Source organism: Narcine bancroftii, unplaced genomic scaffold (genome assembly GCF_036971445.1).
Source record: "Narcine bancroftii isolate sNarBan1 unplaced genomic scaffold, sNarBan1.hap1 Scaffold_159, whole genome shotgun sequence".
In the NCBI taxonomy this organism is placed as follows: domain Eukaryota; kingdom Metazoa; phylum Chordata; class Chondrichthyes; order Torpediniformes; family Narcinidae; genus Narcine; species Narcine bancroftii.
The window spans coordinates 2,996,301-3,021,406 of record NW_027211894.1 but is presented as its reverse complement, the minus strand read 5'-3'; positions in this window follow the sequence as shown (position 1 = coordinate 3,021,406).

Genomic DNA, 25,106 nt, shown 5'->3' with positions numbered 1-25,106 from the left:
AGAGGCGGGGATTCAGAGCTGGGGAATCAGAGGCGGGGAATCAGAGTTGGGGAATCAGAGGCGGGGAATCAGATATGGGGAATCAGAGGCGGGGAATCAGAGGCGGGGAAACAGAGGCGGGGAATCAGATATGGGGAATCAGAGGTGGGGAATCAGGGGCGGGGTATCAGTGGCAGGGAATCAGAGGCGAAAAATCAGAGGCCGGGAATCAGAGGCGGTGAATCAGAGGCGGGGAATCAGAGGCAGGGAATCGGATGTGCGGAATCAGAGATGGGGAATCAGAGGTGGGGAATCAGAGGCGGTGAATCAGACATGGGTAATCAGAGGCGGGGAATCAGAGGCAGGAAATCAGACACGGGGAATCAGAGGCAGGGAATTAGAGCTGGGGAATTAGATGCAGGGAATCAAAGTTGGGGATTCAGAGGCGGGGAATCAGATATGGGGAAACAGTGGCGGGGAATCAGAGGCGGGGAAACAGAGGCGGGGAATCAGATATGGGGAATCAGAGGTGGGTAATCAGAGCTGGGGAATCAGAGGTGGGGAATCAGAGTTGCGGAATCAGAGGCGGGGACTTAGATATGGGGAAACAGAGGCGGGGAATCAGAGGTGGGGAAACAGAGGCAGGGAATCAGATATGGGGAATCAGAGGTGGGGAATCAGAGGCAGGGAATCAGATGTGCGGAATCAGAGATGGGGAATCAGAGGCAGGGAATCAGAATCAGAAGCAGGGAATAAGACGCGGGGAATCTGAGGCGGGGAATCAGAGCTGGGGAATCAGAGGCTGTGAATCAGAGGCGGGGAATCAGAAGCAGGGAATCGGATGTGCGGAATCAGAGATGGGGAATCAGAGGTGGGGAATCAGAGGCGGTGAATCAGACATGGGTAATCAGAGGCAGGGAATCAGAGGCAGGAAATCAGACACGGGGAATCTGAGGCGGGGAATCAGAGGCGGGGAATCAGAGGCAGGGAATGGGATGTGCGGAATCAGAGATGGGGAATCAGAGGTGGGGAATCAGAGGTGGTGAATCAGACATGGGTAAACAGAGGCGGGGAATCAGAGGCAGGAAATCAGACACGGGGAATCAGAGGCGGGGAATCAGAGTTGGGGAATTAGATGCAGGGAATCAGAGTTGGGGATTCAGAGGCGGGGAATCATATATGGGGAAACTGAGGTGGGGAATCAGAGGTGGGCAAATAGAGGCGGGGAATCAGATATGGGGAAACAGAGGCGGGGAATCAGAGGCGGGGAAACAGAGGCGGGGAATCAGATATGGGGAATCAGAGGTGGGGAATCAGAGTTTGGGAATCACAGGCAGGGAATCAGAGGCTGGGTATCAGATGCAGGGAATCAGATGCGGGGAATCAGAGGCGGGGAATCAGAGCTGGGGAAACAGAGGCGGGGAATCAGAGAAGGGGAAACAGAGGCGGGGAATCAGATATGGGGAATCAGAGGTGGGGAATCAGAGGCATGGAATCAGATGTGCGGAATCAGAGATGGGGAATCAGAGGCAGGGAATAAGAATCAGAAGCAGGGAATAAGACGCGGGGAATCAGAGGCGGGGAATCAGAGCTGGGGAATCAGAGGCAGTGAATCAGAGGCGGGGAATCAGAGGCAGGGAATCGGATGTGCCGAATCAGAGATGGGGAATCAGAGGTGGGGAATCAGAGGCGGTGAATCAGACATGGGTAATCAGAGGCGGGGAATCAGAGGCAGGAAATCAGACACGGGGAATCAGAGGCGGGGAATCAGAGCTGGGAAATTAGAGGCAGGGAATCAGAGTTGGGGATTCAGAGGCGGGGAATCAGATATGGGGAAAAAGAGGCGGGGAAACAGAGGCGGGCAAATAGAGGCGGGGATCAGATATGGGGAAACAGAGGAGGGGAATCAGAGGCGGGGAAACAGAGGCGGGGAATCATATATGGGGAATCAGAGGTGGGGAATCAGAGGTTGGGAATCAGACGCGGGGAATCAGAGGCGGGGATTCAGAGCTGGGGAATCAGAGGCGGGGAATCAGAGTTGGGGAATCAGAGGCGGGGAATCAGATATGGGGAATCAGAGGCGGGGAATCAGAGGCGGGGAAACAGAGGCGGGGAATCAGATATGGGGAATCAGAGGTGGGGAATCAGGGGCGGGGTATCAGTGGCAGGGAATCAGAGGCGGGAAATCAGAGGCCGGGAATCAGAGGCGGTGAATCAGAGGCGGGGAATCAGAGGCAGGGAATTGGATGTGCGGAATCAGAGATGGGGAATCAGAGGTGGGGAATCAGAGGCGGTGAATCAGACATGGGTAATCAGAGGCGGGGAATCAGGGGCAGGAAATCAGACACGGGGAATCAGAGGCGGGGAATCAGAGCTGGGGAATTAGATGCAGGGAATCAGAGTTGGGGATTCAGAGGCGGGGAATCAGATATGGGGAAACAGTGGCGGGGAATCAGAGGCGGGGAAACAGAGGCGGGGAATCAGATATGGGGAATCAGAGGTGGGGAATCAGAGCTGGGGAATCAGAGGTGGGGAATCAGAGTTGGGGAATCAGAGGCGGGGATTTAGATATGGGGAAACAGAGGCGGGGAATCAGAGGCGGGGAAACAGAGGCAGGGAATCAGATATGGGGAATCAGAGGTGGGGAATCAGAGGCAGGGAATCAGATGTGCGGAATCAGAGATGGGGAATCAGAGGCAGGGAATCAGAATCAGAAGCAGGGAATAAGACGCGGGGAATCTGAGGTGGGAATCAGAGCTGGGGAATCAGAGGCTGTGAATCAGAGGCGGGGAATCAGAAGCAGGGAATCGGATGTGCGGAATCAGAGATGGGGAATCAGAGGTGGGGAATCAGAGGCGGTGAATCAGACACGGGGAATCTGAGGCGGGGAATCAGAGGCGGGGAATCAGAGGCAGGGAATCGGATGTGCGGAATCAGAGATGGGGAATCAGAGGTGGGGAATCAGAGGCGGTGAATCAGATATGGGTAATCAGAGGCGTGGATTCAGAGGCAGGAAATCAGACACGGGGAATCAGAGGCGGGGAATCAGAGCTGGGGAATTAGATGCAGGGAATCAGAGTTGGGGATTCAGAGGCGGGGAATCAGATATGGGGAAACTGAGGTGGGGAATCAGAGGTGGGCAAATAGAGGCGGGGAATCAGATACGGGGAAACAGAGGCGGGGAATCAGAGGCGGGGAAACAGAGGCGGGGAATCAGATGTGGGGAATCAGAGGTGGGGAATCAGAGGTTGGGAATCACAGGCAGGGAATCGGAGGCTGGGAATAAGATGCAGGGAATCAGATGCGGGGAATCAGAGGCGGGGAATCAGAGCTGGGGAATCAGAGGTGGGGAATCAGAGCTGGAGAATCAGAGGTGGGGAATCAGAGTTGGGGAATCAGAGGCGGGGACTTAGATATTGGGAAACAGAGGCGGGGAATCAGAGGCGGGGAAACAGAGGCGGGGAATCAGATATGGGGAATCAGAGGTGGGGAATCAGAGGCAGGGAATCAGATGTGCGCAATCAGAGATGGGGAATCAGAGGCAGGGAATAAGAATCAGAAGCAGGGAATCAGAGGCCGGGAATCAGAGGCCGGAATCAGATGCCGGGAATAAGAGGCCGGGAACCAGAGGTGGGGAATCAGAGTCCAGGAATCAGAGATGGGGATTCAGAGGCGGGGAATGAGATATGGGGAATAAGAGGCGGGGAATCAGAGGCGGGGAAACAGAGACAGGGAATCAGATATGGGGAATCAGAGGTGGCGAATCAAAGGCGGTGAATCAGAGAAGGGGAATCAGAGGCGGGCAATCAGAGGCAGGGAATCAAACACGGGGAATCAGAGGCGGGGAATCAGAGCTGGGGAATCAGAGGCGGGGAATCAGGGTTGGGGAATCAGAGGCGGGGAATCAGATATGGGGAAACAGGGGCGGGGAATCAGAGGTGGGGAAACACAGGCGGGGAATCAGATATGGGGAATCAGAGGTGTGGAATCAGAGGTTGGGAATCAGAGGCAGGGAATCAGAGGCGGGGAAACAGAGGCGGGGAATCAGATAAGGGGAATCAGAGGTGGCGAATCAAAGGCGGTGAAACAGAGATGGGGAATCAGGGCAGGGAATCAGAGGCAGGGAATCAAACACGGGGAATCAGAGCTGGGGAATCAGAGGCGGGGAATTAGAGTTGGGGAATCAGAGGATGGGAATCAGAGGCGGGGAAACAGAGGCGGGGAATCAGATATGGGGAATCAGAGGTGGGGAATCAGATGTTGGGAATCCGAGGCAGGGAATCAGAGGCGGGGAATCAGAGGCGGGGAATCAGAGGCAGGGAATCAGATGTGCGGAATCGGAGATGGGGAATCAGAGGCAGGGAATCAGAGGCGGGGAATCAGAGGCGGGGAATGAGAGGCCGGGAATCAGATATGGGGAAACGGAGGCGGGGAATCAGAGGCGGGGAAACAGAGGCGGGGAATCAGATATGGGGAATCAGAGGTCGCGAATCAGAGGTTGGGAATCAGATGCAGGGAATCAGAGGCTTGGAATCAGATGCAGGGAATCAGATGCGGGGAATCAGAGGCGGGGAATCAGAGCTGGAGAATCAGAGGTGGGGAATCAGAGTTGGGGAATCAGAGGCGGGGACTTAGATATTGGGAAACAGAGGCGGGGAATCAGAGGCGGGGAAACAGAGGCGGGAAATCAGATATGGGGAATCAGAGGTGGGGAATCAGAGGCAGGGAATCAGATGTGCGCAATCAGAGATGGGGAATCAGAGGCAGGGAATCAGAATCAGAAGCAGGGAATCAGAGGCCAGGAATCAGAGGCCGGAATCAGATGCCGGGAATAAGAGTCCGGGAATCAGAGGTGGGGAATCAGAGTCCGGGAATCAGAGATGGGGATTCAGAGGCGGGGAATGAGATATGGGGAATCAGAGGCGGGGAATCAGAGGCGGGGAAACAGAGGCGGGGAATGAGATATGGGGAATCAGAGGTGGCGAATGAAAGGCGGTGAATCAGAGATGGGGAATCAGAGGCCGGGAATCAGAGGCAGGGAATCAAACACGGGGAATAAGAGGCGGGGAATCAGAGCTGGGGAATCAGAGGCGGGGAATCAGAGTTGGGGAATCAGAGGCGGGGAATCAGAGGCAGGGAATCAATATGGGAATTCAGAGGTGGGGAATCAGATGTAGGGAATCAGAGGCAGGGAATCAGAGGCGAGGATTCAGAGCTGGGGAATCAGAGGCGGGGAATCAGATTTGGGGAATCAGAGATGGGGAATCAGAGATGGGGAATCAGAGATGGGGAATCAGAGGCGGGGAATCAGACGCTGGGAATCAGAGGTGGTGAATCAGAGGTGGGGAATCAGAGGCGGGGAATCAGAGGCAGGGAATCAGACGCGGGGAATCAGAGGTGGGGAATCATAGCTGGCGAATCAGAGGCGGGGAATCAGAGGTTGGGAATCAGAGGCGGGGAATCAGATATTGTTAATCAGAGGTGGGGAATCAGAGGCGGGGAAACAGAGGCGGGGAATCAGATATGGGGAATCAGAGGTGGGGAATCAGAGGCCGGTAATCAGACACGGGGAATCAGAGGCGGGGATTCAGAGCTGGGGAATCAGAGGCGGGGAATCAGAGTTGGGGAATCAGAGGCGGGGAATCAGATATTGGGAATCAGAGGCGGGGAATCAGAGGCGGGGAAACAGAGGCGGGGAATCAGATATGGGGAATCAGAGGTGGGGAATCAGGGGCGGGGTATCAGTGGCAGGGAATCAGAGGCGGGAAATCAGAGGCCGGGAATGAGAGTCGGTGAATCAGAGGCGGGGAATCAGAGGCAGGGAATCGGATGTGCGGAATCAGAGATGGGGAATCAGAGGTGGGGAATCAGAGGTGGTGAATCAGACATGGGTAATCAGAGGCGGGGAATCAGAGGCAGGAAATCAGACACGGGGAATCAGAGGCAGGGAATCAGAGCTGGGGAATTAGATGCAGGGAATCAGACTTGGGGATTCAGAGGCGGGGAATCAGATATGGGGAAACAGTGGCGGGGAATCAGAGGCGGGGAAACAGAGGCGGGGAATCAGATATGGGGAATCAGAGGTGGGTAATCAGAGCTGGGGAATCAGAGGTGGGGAATCAGAGTTGCGGAATCAGAGGCGGGGACTTAGATATGGGGAAACAGAGGCGGGGAATCAGAGGCGGGGAAACAGAGGCAGGGAATCAGATATGGGGAATCAGAGGTGGGGAATCAGAGGCAGGGAATCAGATGTGCGGAATCAGAGATGGGGAATCAGAGGCAGGGAATCAGAATCAGAAGCAGGGAATAAGACGCGGGGAATCTGAGGCGGGGAATCAGAGCTGGGGAATCAGAGGCTGTGAATCAGAGGCGGGGAATCAGAAGCAGGGAATCGGATGTGCGGAATCAGAGATGGGGAATCAGAGGTGGGGAATCAGAGGCGGTGAATCAGACATGGGTAATCAGAGGCAGGGAATCAGAGGCAGGAAATCAGACACGGGGAATCTGAGGCGGGGAATCAGAGGCGGGGAATCAGAGGCAGGGAATGGGATGTGCAGAATCAGAGATGGGGAATCAGAGGTGGGGAATCAGAGGTGGTGAATCAGACATGGGTAAACAGAGGCGGGGAATCAGAGGCAGGAAATCAGACACGGGGAATCAGAGGCGGGGAATCAGAGCTGGGGAATTAGATGCAGGGAATCAGAGTTGGGGATTCAGAGGCGGGGAATCATATATGGGGAAACTGAGGTGGGGAATCAGAGGTGGGCAAATAGAGGCGGGGAATCAGATATGGGGAAACAGAGGCGGGGAATCAGAGGCGGGGAAACAGAGGCGGGGAATCAGATATGGGGAATCAGAGGTGGGGAATCAGAGTTTGGGAATCACAGGCAGGGAATCAGAGGCTGGGTATCAGATGCAGGGAATCAGATGCGGGGAATCAGAGGCGGGGAATCAGAGCTGGGGAATCAGAGGTGGGGAATCAGAGTTGGGGAATCAGAGGCGGGGACTTAGATATGGGGAAACAGAGGCGGGGAATCAGAGAAGGGGAAACAGAGGCGGGGAATCAGATATGGGGATTCAGAGGCGGGGAATCAGATATGGGGAAAAAGAGGCGGGGAAACAGAGGCGGGCAAATAGAGGCGGGGATCAGATATGGGGAAACAGAGGAGGGGAATCAGAGGCAGGGAATCGGATGTGCGGAATCAGAGATGGGGAATCAGAGGTGGGGAATCAGAGGTTGGGAATCAGAGGCAGGGAATCAGAGGCGGGGAATCAGAGGCAGGAAATCAGACACGGGGAATCAGAGGCAGGGAATCAGAGCTGGGGAATTAGATGCAGGGAATCAGACTTGGGGATTCAGAGGCGGGGAATCAGATATGGGGAAACAGTGGCGGGGAATCAGTGGCGGGGAAACAGAGGCGGGGAATCAGATATGGGGAATCAGAGGTGGGGAATCAGAGCTGGGGAATCAGAGGTGGGGAATCAGAGTTGCGGAATCAGAGACGGGGACTTAGATATGGGGAAACAGAGGCGGGGAATCAGAGGCGGGGAAACAGAGGCAGGGAATCAGATATGGGGAATCAGAGGTGGGGAATCAGAGGCAGGGAATCAGATGTGCGGAATAAGAGATGGGGAATCAGAGGCAGGGAATCAGAATCAGAAGCAGGGAATAAGACGCGGGGAATCTGAGGCGGGGAATCAGAGCTGGGGAATCAGAGGCTGTGAATCAGAGGCGGGGAATCAGAAGCAGGGAATCGGATGTGCGGAATCAGAGATGGGGAATCAGAGGTGGGGAATCAGAGGCGGTGAATCAGACATGGGTAATCAGAGGCAGGGAATCAGAGGCAGGAAATCAGACACGGGGAATCTGAGGCGGGGAATCAGAGGCGGGGAATCAGAGGCAGGGAATGGGATGTGCAGAATCAGAGATGGGGAATCAGAGGTGGGGAATCAGAGGTGGTGAATCAGACATGGGTAAACAGAGGCGGGGAATCAGAGGCAGGAAATCAGACACGGGGAATCAGAGGCGGGGAATCAGAGCTGGGGAATTAGATGCAGGGAATCAGAGTTGGGGATTCAGAGGCGGGGAATCATATATGGGGAAACTGAGGTGGGGAATCAGAGGTGGGCAAATAGAGGCGGGGAATCAGATATGGGGAAACAGAGGCGGGGAATCAGAGGCGGGGAAACAGAGGCGGGGAATCAGATATGGGGAATCAGAGGTGGGGAATCAGAGTTTGGGAATCACAGGCAGGGAATCAGAGGCTGGGTATCAGATGCAGGGAATCAGATGCGGGGAATCAGAGGCGGGGAATCAGAGCTGGGGAATCAGAGGTGGGGAATCAGAGTTGGGGAATCAGAGGCGGGGACTTAGATATGGGGAAACAGAGGCGGGGAATCAGAGAAGGGGAAACAGAGGCGGGGAATCAGATATGGGGATTCAGAGGCGGGGAATCAGATATGGGGAAAAAGAGGCGGGGAAACAGAGGCGGGCAAATAGAGGCGGGGATCAGATATGGGGAAACAGAGGAGGGGAATCAGAGGCGGGGAAACAGAGGCGGGGAATCAGATATGGGGAATCAGAGGTGGGGAATCAGAGGTTGGGAATCAGAGGCACGGAATCAGAGGCTGGGAATCATATGCATGGAATCAGATGCGGGGAATCAGAGGCGGGGAATCAGAGCTGGGGAATCAGAGGTGGGGAATCAAAGTTGGGGAATCGGAGATGGGGAATCAGAGGCAGGGAATCAGAGGCGGGGAATCAGAGGCGGGGAATCAGAGGCCGGGAATCAGATATGGGGAAACAGAGGCGGGGAATCAGAGGCGGGGAAACAGAGGCGGGGAATCAGATATGGGGAATCAGAGGCGGGGACTTAGATATTGGGAAACAGAGGCGGGGAATCAGAGGCGGGGAAACAGAGGCGGGAAATCAGATATGGGGAATCAGAGGTGGGGAATCAGAGGCAGGGAATCAGATGTGCGCAATCAGAGATGGGGAATCAGAGGTGGTAAATCAGAGATGGGGAATCACAAGCGTGGAATCAGAGGCAGGGAATAGAACGCGGGGAATCAGAGGCAGGGAATCAGAGTTGGGGCATCAGAGGTTGGGAATTAGATATGGGGAAACAGAGGCGGGGAATCAGAGGCGGGGAAACAGAGGCGGGGAATCAGATATGGGGAATCAGAGGTGGGGAATCAGAGGTTGGGAATCAGAGGCAGGGAATCAGAGGCTTGGAATAAGATGCAGGGAATCAGATGTGGGGAATCAGATATGGGGAATCAGAGGTGGGGAATATGAGGTTGGGAATCAGAGGCAGGGAATCAGAGGCTTGTAATCAGATGCAGGGAATCAGATGCGGGGAATCAGAGGCGGGGAATCATAGCTGGAGAATCAGAGGTGGGGAATCAGAGTTGGGGAATCAGAGGCAGGGAAACAGAGGCGGGATATCAGATATGGGGAATCAGAGGTGGGGAATCAGAGGCAGGGAATCAGATGTGCGCAATCAGAGATGGGGAATCAGAGGCAGGGAATCAGAATCAGAAGCAGGGAATCAGAGGCCGGGAATCAGAGGCCGGAATCAGATGACGGGAATAAGAGGCCGGGAATCAGAGGTGGGGAATCAGAGTCCGGGAATCAGAGATGGGGATTCAGAGTCGGGGAATGAGATATGGGGAATCAGAGGCGGGGAATCAGAGGCGGGGAAACAGAGGCTGGGAATCAGATATGGGGAATCAGAGGTGGCAAATCAAAGGCGGTGAATCAGAGCTGGGGAATCAGAGGCGGGGAATCAGAGTTGGGGAATCAGAGGCGGGGAATCAGAGCTGGGGAATCAGAGTCGGGGAATCAGAGGCAGGGAATCAGATGTGCGGAATCAGAGATGGGGAATCAGAGGTGGGGAATCAGAGGCGGTGAGTCAGAGATGGGGAATCAGAGGCGGTGAATCAGAGGCAGGAAATCAGACACGGGGATTCAGAGGCTGGGAATCAGACGGGGGGAATCAAAGGTGGGGAATCAGAGCTGGGGAATCAGAGGCAGGGAATCAGAGTTGGGGATTCAGAGGCGGGGAATCAGATATGGGGAAACAGAGGCGGGGAATCAGAGGCGGGAAAACAGAGGCGAGGAATTAGATATGGGGAATCAGAGGTGGGGAATCAGAGGTGGTGAATCAGAGATGGGGAATCACAGGCGGGGAATCAGAGGCAGGGAATAGAACGCGGGGAATCAGAGGCAGGGAATCGGAGTTGGGGCATCAGAGGTTGGGAATTAGATATGGGGAAACAGAGGCGGGGAATCAGAGGTGGGGAAACAGAGGCGGGGAATCAGATATGGGGAATCAGAGGTGGGGGATCAGAGGCAGGGAATCAGATGTGCGGAATCAGAGATGGGGAATCAGAGGCAGGGAATCAGAATCAGAAGCGGGGAATCAGATATGGGGAATCAGAGGCAAGGAATCAGATGCTGGGAATAAGAGGCCGGGAATCAGAGGTGGGGAATCAGAGTCCGGGAATCAGAGATGGGGATTCAAAGGCGGGGAATGAGATATGGAGAATCAGAGGCGGGGAATTTGAGGCGTGGAAACAGTGGTGGGGAATCAGATATGGGGAATCAGAGGTGGCGAATCAAAGGCAGTGAATCAGAGCTGGGGAATCAGAGGCGGGGAATCAGAGGCAGGGAATCAAACACAGGGAATCAGAGGCGGGGAATCAGAGCTGGGGAATCAGAGGCGGGGAATCTGAGTTGGGGAATCAGAGGCGGGGAATCAGATATGGGGAAACAGGGGCCGGGAATCAGAGGCGGGGAAACAGAGGCGGGGAATCAGATATGGGGAATCAGAGGTGTGGAATCAGAGGTTGGGAAACAGAGGCGGGGAATCAGATATGGGGAATCAGAGGTGGGGAATCAGAGGTGGTGAATCAGAGATGGGGAATCACAGGCGTGGAATCAGAGGCAGGGAATAGAACGCGGGGAATCAGAGGCAGGGAATTAGAGTTGGGGCATCAGAGGTTGGGAATTAGAAATGGGGAAACAGAGGCAGGGAATCAGAGGCGGGGAAACAGAGGCGGGGAATCAGATATGGGGAATCAGAGGTGGGGAATCAGAGGCAGGGAATCAGATGTGCGGAATCAGAGATGGGGAATCAGAGGCAGGGAATCAGAATCAGAGGCGGCGAATCAGAGGCCGGGAATCAGAGGCCGGGAATCAGATGCTGGGAATAAGAGGCCGGGAATCAGAGGTGGGGAATCAGAGTCCGGGAATAAGAGATGGGGATTCAGAGGCGGAGAATGAGATATGGAGAATCAGAGGCGGGGAATCAGAGGCGGGGAAACAGAGGTGGGGAATCAGATATGGGGAATCAGAGGTGGCGAATCAAAGGCGGTGAATCAGAGATGGGGAATCAGAGGCGGGCAATCAGAGGCAGGGAATCAAACACGGGGAATCAGAGGCGGGGAATCAGAGCTGGGGAATCAGAGGTGGGGAATCAGAGTTGGGGAATCAGAGGCGGGGAATCAGATATGGGGAAAAAGGGGCGGGGAAACAGAGGCGGGGAAACAAGAGGCGAGGAATCAGATATGGGGAATCAGAGGTGTGGAATCAGAGGTTGGGAATCAGAGGCAGGGAATCAGAGGCGGGGAAACAGAGGAGGGGAATCAGATATGGGGAATCAGAGGTGGCGAATCAAAGGCGGTGAAACAGAGATGGGGAATCAGGGCAGGGAATCAGAGGCAGGGAATCAAACACGGGGAATCAGAGCTGGGGAATCAGAGGCGGGGAATTAGAGTTGGGGAATCAGAGGAGGGGAGTCAGAGGCGGGGAAACAGGCGGGGAATCAGATATGGGGAATCAGAGGTGGGGAATCAGATGTTGGGAATCAGAGGCAGGGAATCAGAGGCGGGGAATCAGAGGCGGGGAATCAGAGGCAGGGAATCAGATGTGCGGAATCGGAGATGGGGAATCAGAGGCAGGGAATTAGAGGCGGGGAATCAGAGGCGGGGAATCAGAGGCCGGGAATCAGATATGGGGAAACAGAGGCGGGGAATCAGAGGCGGGGAAACAGAGGCGGGGAATCAGATATAGGAAATCAGAGGTGGGGAATCAGAGGTTGGGAATCAGAGGCAGGGAATCAGAGGCTTGGAATCAGATGCAGGGAATCAGATGCGGGGAATCAGAGGCGGGGAATCAGAGCTGGAGAATCAGAGGTGGGGAATCAGAGTTGGGGAATCAGAGGCGGGGACTTAGATATTGGGAAACAGAGGCGGGGAATCAGAGGCGGGGAAACAGAGGCGGGGAATCAGATATGGGGAATCAGAGGTGGGGAATCAGAGGCAGGGAATCAGATGTGCGCAATCAGAGATGGGGAATCAGAGGCAGGGAATCAGAATCAGAAGCAGGGAATCAGAGGCCGGGGATCAGAGGCCGGAATCAGATGCCGGGAATAAGAGGCCCGGAATCAGAGGTGGGGAATCAGAGTCCGGGAATCAGAGATGGGGATTCAGAGGCGGGGAATGAGATATGGGGAATCAGAAGCGGGGAATCAGAGGCGGGGAAACAGAGGCGGGGAATCAGATATGGGGAATCAGAGGTGGCGAATCAAAGGCGGTGAATCAGAGATGGGGAATCAGAGGCCGGGAATCAGAGGCAGGGAATCAAACACGGGGAATCAGAGGCGGGGAATCAGAGCTGGGGAATCAGAGGCGGGGAATCATAGCTGGCGAATCAGAGGCGGGGAATCAGAGGTGGGGAATCAGAGGCGGGGAATCAGATATTGTTAATCAGAGCTGGGGAATCAGAGGCGGGGAAACAGACGCGGGGAATCAGATATGGGCAATCAGAGGTGGGGAATCAGAGGTTGTGAATCAGAGATGGAGAATCAGAGGCGGGGAATCAGAGGCCGGTAATCAGACGCGGGGAATCAGAGGCGGGGATTCAGAGCTGGGGAATCAGAGGCGGGGAATCAGAGTTGGGGAATCAGAGGCGGGGAATCAGATATGGGGAATCAGAGGCGGGGAATCAGAGGCGGGGAAACAGAGGCGGGGAATCAGATATGGGGAATCAGAGGTGGGGAATCAGGTGCGGGGTATCAGTGGCAGGGAATCATAGGCGGGAAATCAGAGGCCGGGAATCAGAGGCGGTGAATCAGAATCAGAAGCGGGGAATCAGATATGGGGAATCAGAGGCAAGGAATCAGATGCTGGGAATAAGAGGCCGGGAATCAGAGGTGGGGAATCAGAGTCCGGGAATCAGAGATGGGGATTCAAAGGCGGGGAATGAGATATGGAGAATCAGAGGCGGGGAATTTGAGGCGTGGAAACAGTGGTGGGGAATCAGATATGGGGAATCAGAGGTGGCGAATCAAAGGCAGTGAATCAGAGCTGGGGAATCAGAGGCGGGGATTCAGAGCTGGGGAATCAGAGGCGGGGAATCAGAGGCGGGGAAACAGAGGCGGGGAATCAGATATGGGGAATCAGAGGTGGGGAATCAGAGGCAGGGAATCAGATGTGCGCAATCAGAGATGGGGAATCAGAGGCAGGGAATCAGAATCAGAAGCAGGGAATCAGAGGCCGGGGATCAGAGGCCGGAATCAGATGCCGGGAATAAGAGGTCCGGAATCAGAGGTGGGGAATCAGAGTCCGGGAATCAGAGATGGGGATTCAGAGGCGGGGAATGAGATATGGGGAATCAGAAGCGGGGAATCAGAGGCGGGGAAACAGAGGCGGGGAATCAGATATGGGGAATCAGAGGTGGCGAATCAAAGGCGGTGAATCAGAGATGGGGAATCAGAGGCCGGGAATCAGAGGCAGGGAATCAAACACGGGGAATCAGAGGCGGGGAATCAGAGCTGGGGAATCAGAGGCGGGGAATCATAGCTGGCGAATCAGAGGCGGGGAATCAGAGGTGGGGAATCAGAGGCGGGGAATCAGATATTGTTAATCAGAGCTGGGGAATCAGAGGCGGGGAAACAGACGCGGGGAATCAGATATGGGCAATCAGAGGTGGGGAATCAGAGGTTGTGAATCAGAGATGGAGAATCAGAGGCGGGGAATCAGAGGCCGGTAATCAGACGCGGGGAATCAGAGGCGGGGATTCAGAGCTGGGGAATCAGAGGCGGGGAATCAGAGTTGGGGAATCAGAGGCGGGGAATCAGATATGGGGAATCAGAGGCGGGGAATCAGAGGCGGGGAAACAGAGGCGGGGAATCAGATATGGGGAATCAGAGGTGGGGAATCAGGTGCGGGGTATCAGTGGCAGGGAATCATAGGCGGGAAATCAGAGGCCGGGAATCAGAGGCGGTGAATCAGAGGCGGGGAATCAGAGGCAGGGAATCGGATGTGCGGAATCAGAGATGGGGAATCAGAGGTGGGGAATCAGAGGCGGTGAATCAGACATGGGTAATCAGAGGCGGGGAATCAGAGGCAGGAAATCAGACACGGGGAATCAGAGGCGGGGAATCAGAGCTGGGGAATTAGATGCAGGGAATCAGAGTTGGGGATTCAGAGGCGGGGAATCAGATATGGGGAATCAGAGGTGGGGAATCAGAGCTGGGGAATCAGAGGTGGGGAATCAGAGTTGGGGAATCAGAGGCGGGGACTTAGATATGGGGAAACAGAGGCGGGGAATCAGAGGCGGGGAAACAGAGGCGGGGAATCAGAGGCAGGGAATCAGATGTGCGGTATCAGAGATGGGGAATCAGAGGCAGGGAATCAGAATCAGAAGCAGGGAATAAGACGCGGGGAATCTGAGGCGGGGAATCAGAGCTGGGGAATCAGAGGCTGTGAATCAGAGGCGGGGAATCAGAAGCAGGGAATCGGATGTGCGGAATCAGAGATGGGGAATCAGAGGTGGGGAATCAGAGGCGGTGAATCAGACATGGGTAATCAGAGGCGGGGAATCAGAGGCAGGAAATCAGACACGGGGAATCTGAGGCGGGGAATCAGAGGCGGGGAATCAGAGGCAGGGAATGGGATGTGCGGAATCAGAGATGGGGAATCAGAGGTGGGGAATCAGAGGCGGTGAATCAGACATGGGTAATCAGAGGCGGGGAATCAGAGGCAGGAAATCAGACACGGCAATCAGAGGCGGGGAATCAGAGCTGGGGAATTAGATGCAGGGAATCAGAGTTGGGGATTCAGAGGCGGGGAATCAGATATGGGGAAACTGAGGTGGGGAATCAGAGGTGGGCAAATAGAGGCGGGGAATCAGATATGGGGAAACAGAGGTGGGGAATCAGAGGTGGGGAAACAGAGGCGGGGAATCAGATATGGGGAATCAGAGGTGGGGAATCAGAGGTTGGGAATCACAGGCAGGGTATCAGAGGCTGGGAATCAGATGCAGGGAATCAGATGCGGGGAATCAGAGGCGGGGAATCAGAGCTGGGGAATCAGAGGTGGGGAATCAGAGTTGGGGAATCAGAGGCGGGGACTTAGATATGGGGAAACAGAGGCGGGGAATCAGAGGCGGGGAAACAGAGGCGGGGAATCAGATATGGGGAATCAGAGGTGGGGAATCAGAGGCAGGGAATCAGATGTGCGGAATCAGAGATGGGGAATCAGAGGCAGGGAATCAGAATCAGAAGCAGGGAATAAGACGCGTGGAATCTGAGGCGGGGAATCAGAGCTAGGGGAATCAGAGGCTGTTAATCAGAGGCGGGGAATCAGAAGCAGGGAATCGGATGTGCGGAATCAGAGATGGGGAATCAGAGGTGGGGAATCAGAGGCGGTGAATCAGACACGGGGAATCTGAGGCGGGGAATCAGAGGCGGGGAATCAGAGGCAGGGAATGGGATGTGCGGAATCAGAGATGGGGAATCAGAGGTGGGGAATCAGAGGCGGTGAATCAGACATGGGTAATCAGAGGCGTGGAATCAGAGGCAGGAAATCAGACACGGGGAATCAGAGGCGGGGAATCAGAGCTGGGGAATTAGATGCAGGGAATCAGAGTTGGGGATTCAGAGGCGGGGAATCAGATATGGGGAAACTGAGGTGGGGAATCAGAGGTGGGCAAATAGAGGCGGGGAATCAGATATGTGGAAACAGAGGCGGGGAATCAGAGGCGGGGAAACAGAGGCGGGGAATCAGATATGGGGAATCAGAGGTGGGGAATCAGAGGTTGGGAATCACAGGCAGGGAATCAGAGGCTGGGAATCAAATGCAGGGAATCAGATGCGGGGAATCTGAGGCGGGGAATCAGAGCTGGGGAATCAGAGGTGGGGAATCAGAGTTGGGGAATCAGAGGCGGGGACTTAGATATGGGGAAACAGAGGCGGGGAATCAGAGCTGGAGAATCAGAGGTGGGGAATCAGAGTTGGGGAATCAGAGGCGGGGACTTAGATATTGGGAAACAGAGGCGGGGAATCAGAGGCGGGGAAACAGAGGCGGGGAATCAGAAGTAGGGAATCGGATGTGCGGAATCAGAGATGGGGAATCAGAGGTGGGGAATCAGAGGCGGTGAATCAGACATGGGTAATCAGAGGCAGGGAATCAGAGGCAGGAAATCAGACACGGGGAATCTGAGGCGGGGAATCAGAGGCGGGGAATCAGAGGCAGGGAATGGGATGTGCGGAATCAGAGATGGGGAATCAGAGGTGGGGAATCAGAGGTGGTGAATCAGACATGGGTAAACAGAGGCGGGGAATCAGAGGCAGGAAATCAGACATGGGGAATCAGAGGCGGGGAATCAGAGCTGGGGAATTAGATGCAGTGAATCAGAGTTGGGGATTCAGAGGCGGGGAATCATATATGGGGAAACTGAGGTGGGGAATCAGAGGTGGGCAAATAGAGGCGGGGAATCAGATATGGGGATACAGAGGCGGTGAATCAGAGGCGGGGAAACAGAGGCGGGGAATCAGATATGGGGAATCAGAGGTGGGGAATCAGAGTTTGGGAATCACAGGCAGGGAATCAGAGGCTGGGTATCAGATGCAGGGAATCAGATGCGGGGAATCAGAGGCGGGGAATCAGAGCTGGGGAATCAGAGGCGGGGAATCTGAGTTGGGGAATCAGAGGCGGGGAATCAGATATGGGGAAACAGGGGCCGGGAATCAGAGGCGGGGAAACAGAGGCGGGGAATCAGATATGGGGAATCAGAGGTGTGGAATCAGAGGTTGGGAAACAGAGGCGGGGAATCAGATATGGGGAATCAGAGGTGGGGAATCAGAGGTGGTGAATCAGAGATGGGGAATCACAGGCGTGGAATCAGAGGCAGGGAATAGAACGCGGGGAATCAGAGGCAGGGAATTAGAGTTGGGGCATCAGAGGTTGGGAATTAGATATGGGGAAACAGAGGCAGGGAATCAGAGGCGGGGAAACAAAGGCGGGGAATCAGATATGGGGAATCAGAGGTGGGGAATCAGAGGGAGGGAATCAGATGTGCGGAATCAGAGATGGGGAATCAGAGGCAGGGAATCAGAATCAGAAGCGGGGAATCAGAGGCCGGGAATCAGAGGCCGGGAATCAGATGCTGGGAATAAGAGGCCGGGAATCAGAGGAGGGGAATCAGAGTCCGGGAATCAGATATGGGGAATCAGAGGTGGCGAATCAAAGGCGGTGAATCAGAGATGGGGAATCAGAGGCGGGCAATCAGAGGCAGGGAATCAAACACGGGGAATCAGAGGCGGGGAATCAGAGCTGGGGAATCAGAGGCGGGGAATCAGAGTTGGGGAATCAGAGGCGGGGAATCAGATATGGGGAAACAGGGGCGGGGAATCAGAGGCGGGGAAACAAGAGGCGAGGAATCAGATATGGGGAATCAGAGGTGTGGAATCAGAGGTTGGGAATCAGAGGCAGGGAATCAGAGGCGGGGAAACAGAGGAGGGGAATCAGATATGGGGAATCAGAGGTGGCGAATCAAAGGCGGTGAAACAGAGATGGGGAATCAGGGCAGGGAATCAGAGGCAGGGAATCAAACACGGGGAATCAGAGCTGGGGAATCAGAGGCGGGGAATTAGAGTTGGGGAATCAGAGGAGGGGAGTCAGAGGCGGGGAAACAGGCGGGGAATCAGATATGGGGAATCAGAGGTGGGGAATCAGATGTTGGGAATCAGAGGCAGGGAATCAGAGGCGGGGAATCAGAGGCGGGGAATCAGAGGCAGGGAATCAGATGTGCGGAATCGGAGATGGGGAATCAGAGGCAGGGAATCAGAGGCGGGGAATCAGAGGCGGGGAATCAGAGGCCGGGAATCAGATATGGGGAAACAGAGGCGGGGAATCAGAGGCGGGGAAACAGAGGCGGGGAATCAGATATGGGAAATCAGAGGTGGGGAATCAGAGGTTGGGAATCAGAGGCAGGGAATCAGAGGCTTGGAATCAGATGCAGGGAATCAGATGCGGGGAATCAGAGGCGGGGAATCAGAGCTGGAGAATCAGAGGTGGGGAATCAGAGTTGGGGAATCAGAGGCGGGGACTTAGATATTGGGAAACAGAGGCGGGGAATCAGAGGCGGGGAAACAGAGGCGGGGAATCAGATATGGGGAATCAGAGGTGGGGAATCAGAGGCAGGGAATCAGAGGCAGGGAATCAGATGTGCGCAATCAGAGATGGGGAATCAGAGGCAGGGAATCAGAATCAGAAGCAGGGAATCAGAGGCCGGGGATCAGAGGCCGGAATCAGATGCCGGGAATAAGAGGCCGGGAATCAGAGGTGGGGAATCAGAGTCCGGGAATCAGAGATGGGGATTCAGAGGCGGGGAATGAGATATGGGGAATCAGAAGCGGGGAATCAGAGGCGGGGAATCAGAGGCGGGGAATCAGATATGGGGAATCAGAGGTGGCGAATCAAAGGCGGTGAATCAGAGATGGGGAATCAGAGGCCGGGAATCAGAGGCAGGGAATCAAACACGGGGAATCAGAGGCGGGGAATCAGAGCTGGGGAATCAGAGGCGGGGAATCATAGCTGGCGAATCAGAGGCGGGGAATCAGAGGTGGGGAATCAGAGGCGGGGAATCAGATATTGTTAATCAGAGCTGGGGAATCAGAGGCGGGGAAACAGAGGCGGGGAATCAGATATGTGCAATCAGAGGTGGGGAATCAGAGGTTGTGAATCAGAGATGGAGAATCAGAGGCGGGGAATCAGAGGCCGGTAATCATACGCGGGGAATCAGAGGCGGGGATTCAGAGCTGGGGAATCAGAGGCGGGGAATCAGAGTTGGGGAATCAGAGGCGGGGAATCAGATATGGGGAATCAGAGGCGGGGAATCAGAGGCGGGGAAACAGAGGCGGGGAATCAGATATGGGGAATCAGAGGTGGGGAATCAGGTGCGGGGTATCAGTGGCAGGGAATCAGAGGCGGGAAATCAGAGGCCGGGAATCAGAGGCGGTGAATCAGAGGCGGGGAATCAGAGGCAGGGAATCGGATGTGCGGAATCAGAGATGGGGAATCAGAGGTGGGGAATCAGAGGCGGTGAATCAGACATGGGTAATCAGAGGCGTGGAATCAGAGGCAGGAAATCAGACACGGGGAATCAGAGGCGGGGAATCAGAGCTGGGGAATTAGATGCAGGGAATCAGAGTTGGGGATTCAGAGGCGGGGAATCAGATATGGGGAATCAGAGGTTGGGAATCAGAGCTGGGGAATCAGAGGTGGGGAATCAGAGTTGGGGAATCAGAGGCGGGGACTTAGATATGGGGAAACAGAGGCGGGGAATCAGAGGCGGGGAAACAGAGGCGGGGAATCAGATATTGGGAATCAGAGGTGGGGAATCAGAGGCAGGGAATCAGATGTGCGGTATCAGAGATGGGGAATCAGAGGCAGGGAATAAGAATCAGAAGCAGGGAATAAGACGCGGGGAATCTGAGGCGGGGAATCAGAGCTGGGGAATCAGAGGCTGTGAATCAGAGGCGGGGAATCAGAAGCAGGGAATCGGATGTGCGGAATCAGAGATGGGGAATCAGAGGTGGGGAATCAGAGGCGGTGAATCAGACATGGGTAATCAGAGGCGGGGAATCAGAGGCAGGAAATCAGACACGGGGAATCTGAGGCGGGGAATCAGAGGCGGGGAATCAGAGGGAGGGAATGGGATGTGCGGAATCAGAGATGGGGAATCAGAGGTGGGGAATCAGAGGCGGTGAATCAGACATGGGTAATCAGAGGCGGGGAATCAGAGGCAGGAAATCAGACACGGGGAATCAGAGGCGGGGAATCAGACCTGGGGAATTAGATGCAGGGAATCAGAGTTGGGGATTCAGAGGCGGGGAATCAGATATGGGGAAACTGAGGTGGGGAATCAGAGGTGGGCAAATAGAGGCGGGGAATCAGATATGGGGAAACAGAGGCGGGGAATCAGAGGTGGGGAAACAGAGGCGGGGAATCAGATATGGGGAATCAGAGGTGGGGAATCAGAGGTTGGGAATCACAGGCAGGGAATCAGAGGCTGGGAATCAGATGCAGGGAATCAGATGCGGGGAATCAGAGGCGGGGAATCAGAGCTGGGGAATCAGAGGTGGGGAATCAGAGTTGGGGAATCAGAGGCGGGGACTTAGATATGGGGAAACAGAGGCGGGGAATCAGAGGCGGGGAAACAGAGGCGGGGAATCAGATATGGGGAATCAGAGGTGGGGAATCAGAGGCAGGGAATCAGATGTGCGGAATCAGAGATGGGGAATCAGAGGCAGGGAATCAGAATCAGAAGCAGGGAATAAGACGCGGGGAATCTGAGGCGGGGAATCAGAGCTGGGGAATCAGAGGCTGTGAATCAGAGGCGGGGAATCAGAAGCAGGGAATCGGATGTGCGGAATCAGAGATGGGGAATCAGAGGTGGGGAATCAGAGGCGGTGAATCAGACACGGGGAATCTGAGGCGGGGAATCAGAGGCGGGGAATCAGAGGCAGGGAATGGGATGTGCGGAATCAGAGATGGGGAATCAGAGGTGGGGAATCAGAGGCGGTGAATCAGACATGGGTAATCAGAGGCGTGGAATCAGAGGCAGGAAATCAGAAACGGGGAATCAGAGGCGGGGAATCAGAGCTGGGGAATTAGATGCAGGGAATCAGAGTTGGGGATTCAGAGGCGGGGAATCAGATATGGGGAAACTGAGGTGGGGAATCAGAGGTGGGCAAATAGAGGCGGGGAATCAGATATGTGGAAACAGAGGCGGGGAATCAGAGGCGGGGAAACAGAGGCGGGGAATCAGATATGGGGAATCAGAGGTGGGGAATCAGAGGTTGTGAATCACAGGCAGGGAATCAGAGGCTGGGAATCAAATGCAGGGAATCAGATGCGGGGAATCAGAGGCGGGGAATCAGAGCTGGGGAATCAGAGGTGGGGAATCAGAGTTGGGGAATCAGAGGCGGGGACTTAGATATGGGGAAACAGAGGCGGGGAATCAGAGCTGGAGAATCAGAGGTGGGGAATCAGAGTTGGGGAATCAGAGGTGGGGACTTAGATATTGGGAAACAGAGGCGGGGAATCAGAGGCGGGGAAACAGAGGCGGGGAATCAGAAGCAGGGAATCGGATGTGCGGAATCAGAAATGGGGAATCAGAGGTGGGGAATCAGAGGCGGTGAATCAGACATGGGTAATCAGAGGCAGGGAATCAGAGGCAGGAAATCAGACACGGGGAATCTGAGGCGGGGAATCAGAGGCGGGGAATCAGAGGCAGGGAATGGGATGTGCGGAATCAGAGATGGGGAATCAGAGGTGGGGAATCAGAGGTGGTGAATCAGACATGGGTAAACAGAGGCGGGGAATCAGAGGCAGGAAATCAGACACGGGGAATCAGAGGCGGGGAATCAGAGCTGGGGAATTAGATGCAGGGAATCAGAGTTGGGGATTCAGAGGCGGGGAATCATATATGGGGAAACTGAGGTGGGGAATCAGAGGTGGGCACATAGAGGCGGGGAATCAGACATGGGGAAACAGAGGCGGGGAATCAGAGGCGGGGAAACAGAGGCGGGGAATCAGATATGGGGAATCAGAGGTGGGGAATCAGAGTTTGGGAATCACAGGCAGGGAATCAGAGGCTGGGTATCAGTTGCAGGGAATCAGATGCGGGGAATCAGAGGCGGGGAATCAGAGCTGGGGAATCAGAGGTGGGGAATCAGAGTTGGGGAATCAGAGGCGGGGACTTAGATATGGGGAAACAGAGGCGGGGAATCAGAGAAGGGGAAACAGAGGCGGGGAATCAGATATGGGGAATCAGAGGTGGGGAATCAGAGGCAGGGAATCAGATGTGCGGAATCAGAGATGGGGAATCAGAGGCAGGGAATCAGAATCAGAAGCAGGGAATAAGACGCGGGGAATCAGAGGCGGGGAATCAGAGCTGGGGAATCAGAGGCAGTGAATCAGAGGCGGGGAATCAGAGGCAGGGAATCGGATGTGCCGAATCAGAGATGGGGAATCAGAGGTGGGGAATCAGAGGCGGTGAATCAGACATGGGTAATCATAGGCGGGGAATCAGAGGCAGGAAATCAGACACGGGGATTCAGAGGCGGGGAATCAGATATGGGGAAAAAGAGGCGGGGAAACAGAGGCGGGCAAATAGAGGCGGGGATCAGATATGGGGAAACAGAGGAGGGGAATCAGAGGCGGGGAAACAGAGGCGGGGAATCAGATATGGGGAATCAGAGGTGGGGAATCAGAGGTTGGGAATCAGAGGCAGGGAATCAGAGGCTGGGAATCATATGCATGGAATCAGATGCGGGGAATCAGAGGCGGGGAATCAAAGCTGGGGAATCAGAGGTGGGGAATCAGAGGCAGGGACTTAGATATGGGGAAACAGAGGCGGGGAATCAGAGGCGGGGAACAAAAGGCGGGGAATCAGATATGGGGAATCAGACATGGGGAATCAGAGGCAGGGAAATAGATGTGCGGAATCAGAGATGGGGAATCAGAGGTGGGGAATCAGAATCAGAAGCAGGGAATCAGAGGCAGGGAATCAGAGTTGGGGATTCAGAGGCGGGGAATCAGATATGGGGAAACAGAGGCGGGGAATCAGAGGCGGGAAAACAGAGGCGGGGAATTAGATATGGGGAATCAGAGGTGGGGAATCAGAGGTGGTGAATCAGAGATGGGGAATCACAGGCGTGGAATCAGAGGCAGGGAATAGAACGCGGGGAATCAGAGGCAGGGAATCAGAGTTGGGGCATCAGAGGTTGGGAATTAGATATGGGGAAACAGAGGCGGGGAATCAGAGGCGGGGAAACAGAGGCGGGGAATCAGATATGGGGAATCAGAGGTGGGGAATCAGAGGTTGGGAATCAGAGGCAGGGAATCAGAGGCTTGGAATAAGATGCAGGGAATCAGATGTGGGGAATCAGATATGGGGAATCAGAGGTGGGGAATCTGAGGTTGGGAATCAGAGGCAGGGAATCAGAGGCTTGGAATCAGATGCAGGGAATCAGAAGCGGGGAATCAGAGGCGGGGAATCATAGCTGGAGAATCAGAGGTGGGGAATCAGAGTTGGGGAATCAGAGGCAGGGACTTAGATATTGGGAAACAGAGGCGGGGAATCAGAGGCGGGGAAACAGGCGGGAAATCAGATATGGGGAATCAGAGGTGGGGAATCAGAGGCAGGGAATCAGATGTGCGCAATCAGAGATGGGGAATCAGAGGCAGCGAATCAGAATCAGAAGCAGGGAATCAGAGGCCGGGAATCAGAGGCCGGAATCAGATGACGGGAATAAGAGGCCGGGAATCAGAGGTGGGGAATCAGAGTCCGGGAATCAGAGATGGGGATTCAGAGTCGGGGAATGAGATATGGGGAATCAGAGGCGGGGAATCAGAGGCGGGGAAACAGAGGCGGGGAATCAGATATGGGGAATCAGAGGTGGCGAATCAAAGGCGGTGAATCAGAGCTGGGGAATCAGAGGCGGGGAATGAGAGTTGGGGAATCAGAGGCGGGGAATCAGAGCTGGGGAATCAGAGTCGGGGAATCAGAGGCAGGGAATCAGATGTGCGGAATCAGAGATGGGGAATCAGAGGTGGGGAATCAGAGGCGGTGAGTCAGAGATGGGGAATCAGAGGCGGTGAATCAGAGGCAGGAAATCAGACACGGGGATTCAGAGGCTGGGAATCAGACGGGGGTAATCAAAGGTGGGGAATCAGAGCTGGGGAATCAGAGGCAGGGAATCAGAGTTGGGGATTCAGAGGCGGGGAATCAGATATGGGGAAACAGAGGCGGGGAATCAGAGGTGGGAAAACAGAGGCGAGGAATTAGATATGGGGAATCAGAGGTGGGGAATCAGAGGTGGTGAATCAGAGATGGGGAATCACAGGCGGGGAATCAGAGGCAGGGAATAGAACGCGGGGAATCAGAGCCAGGGAATCGGAGTTGGGGCATCAGAGGTTGGGAATTAGATATGGGGAAACAGAGGCGGGGAATCAGAGGTGGGGAAACAGAGGTGGGGAATCAGATATGGGGAATCAGAGGTGGGGGATCAGAGGCAGGGAATCAGATGTGCGGAATCAGAGATGGGGAATCAGAGGCAGGGAATCAGAATCAGAAGCGGGGAATCAGATATGGGGAATCAGAGGCCAGGAATCAGATGCTGGGAATAAGAGGCCGGGAATCAGAGGTGGGGAATCAGAGTCCGGGAATCAGAGATGGGGATTCAAAGGCGGGGAATGAGATATGGAGAATCAGAGGCGGGGAATTTGAGGTGTGGAAACAGTGGTGGGGAATCAGATATGGGGAATCAGAGGTGGCGAATCAAAGGCAGTGAATCAGAAATGGGGAATCAGAGACGGGGAATCAGAGGCAGGGAATCAAACACAGGGAATCAGAGGCGGGGAATCAGAGCTGGGGAATCAGAGGCGGGGAATCTGAGTTGGGGAATCAGAGGCGGGGAATCAGATATGGGGAAACAGGGGCCGGGAATCAGAGGCGGGGAAACAGAGGCGGGGAATCAGATATGGGGAATCAGAGGTGTGGAATCAGAGGTTGGGAAACAGAGGCGGGGAATCAGAGGCGGGGAAACAGAGGCGGGGAATCAGATATGGGGAATCAGAGGTGGGGAATCAGAGGTTGGGAATCAGAGGCAGGGATTCAGAGGCTTGGAATAAGATGCAGGGAATCAGATGTGGGGAATCAGATATGGGGAATCAGAGGTGGGGAATCTGAGGTTGGGAATCAGAGGCAGGGAATCAGAGGCTTGGAATCAGATGCAGGGAATCAGATGCGGGGTATCAGAGGCGGGGAA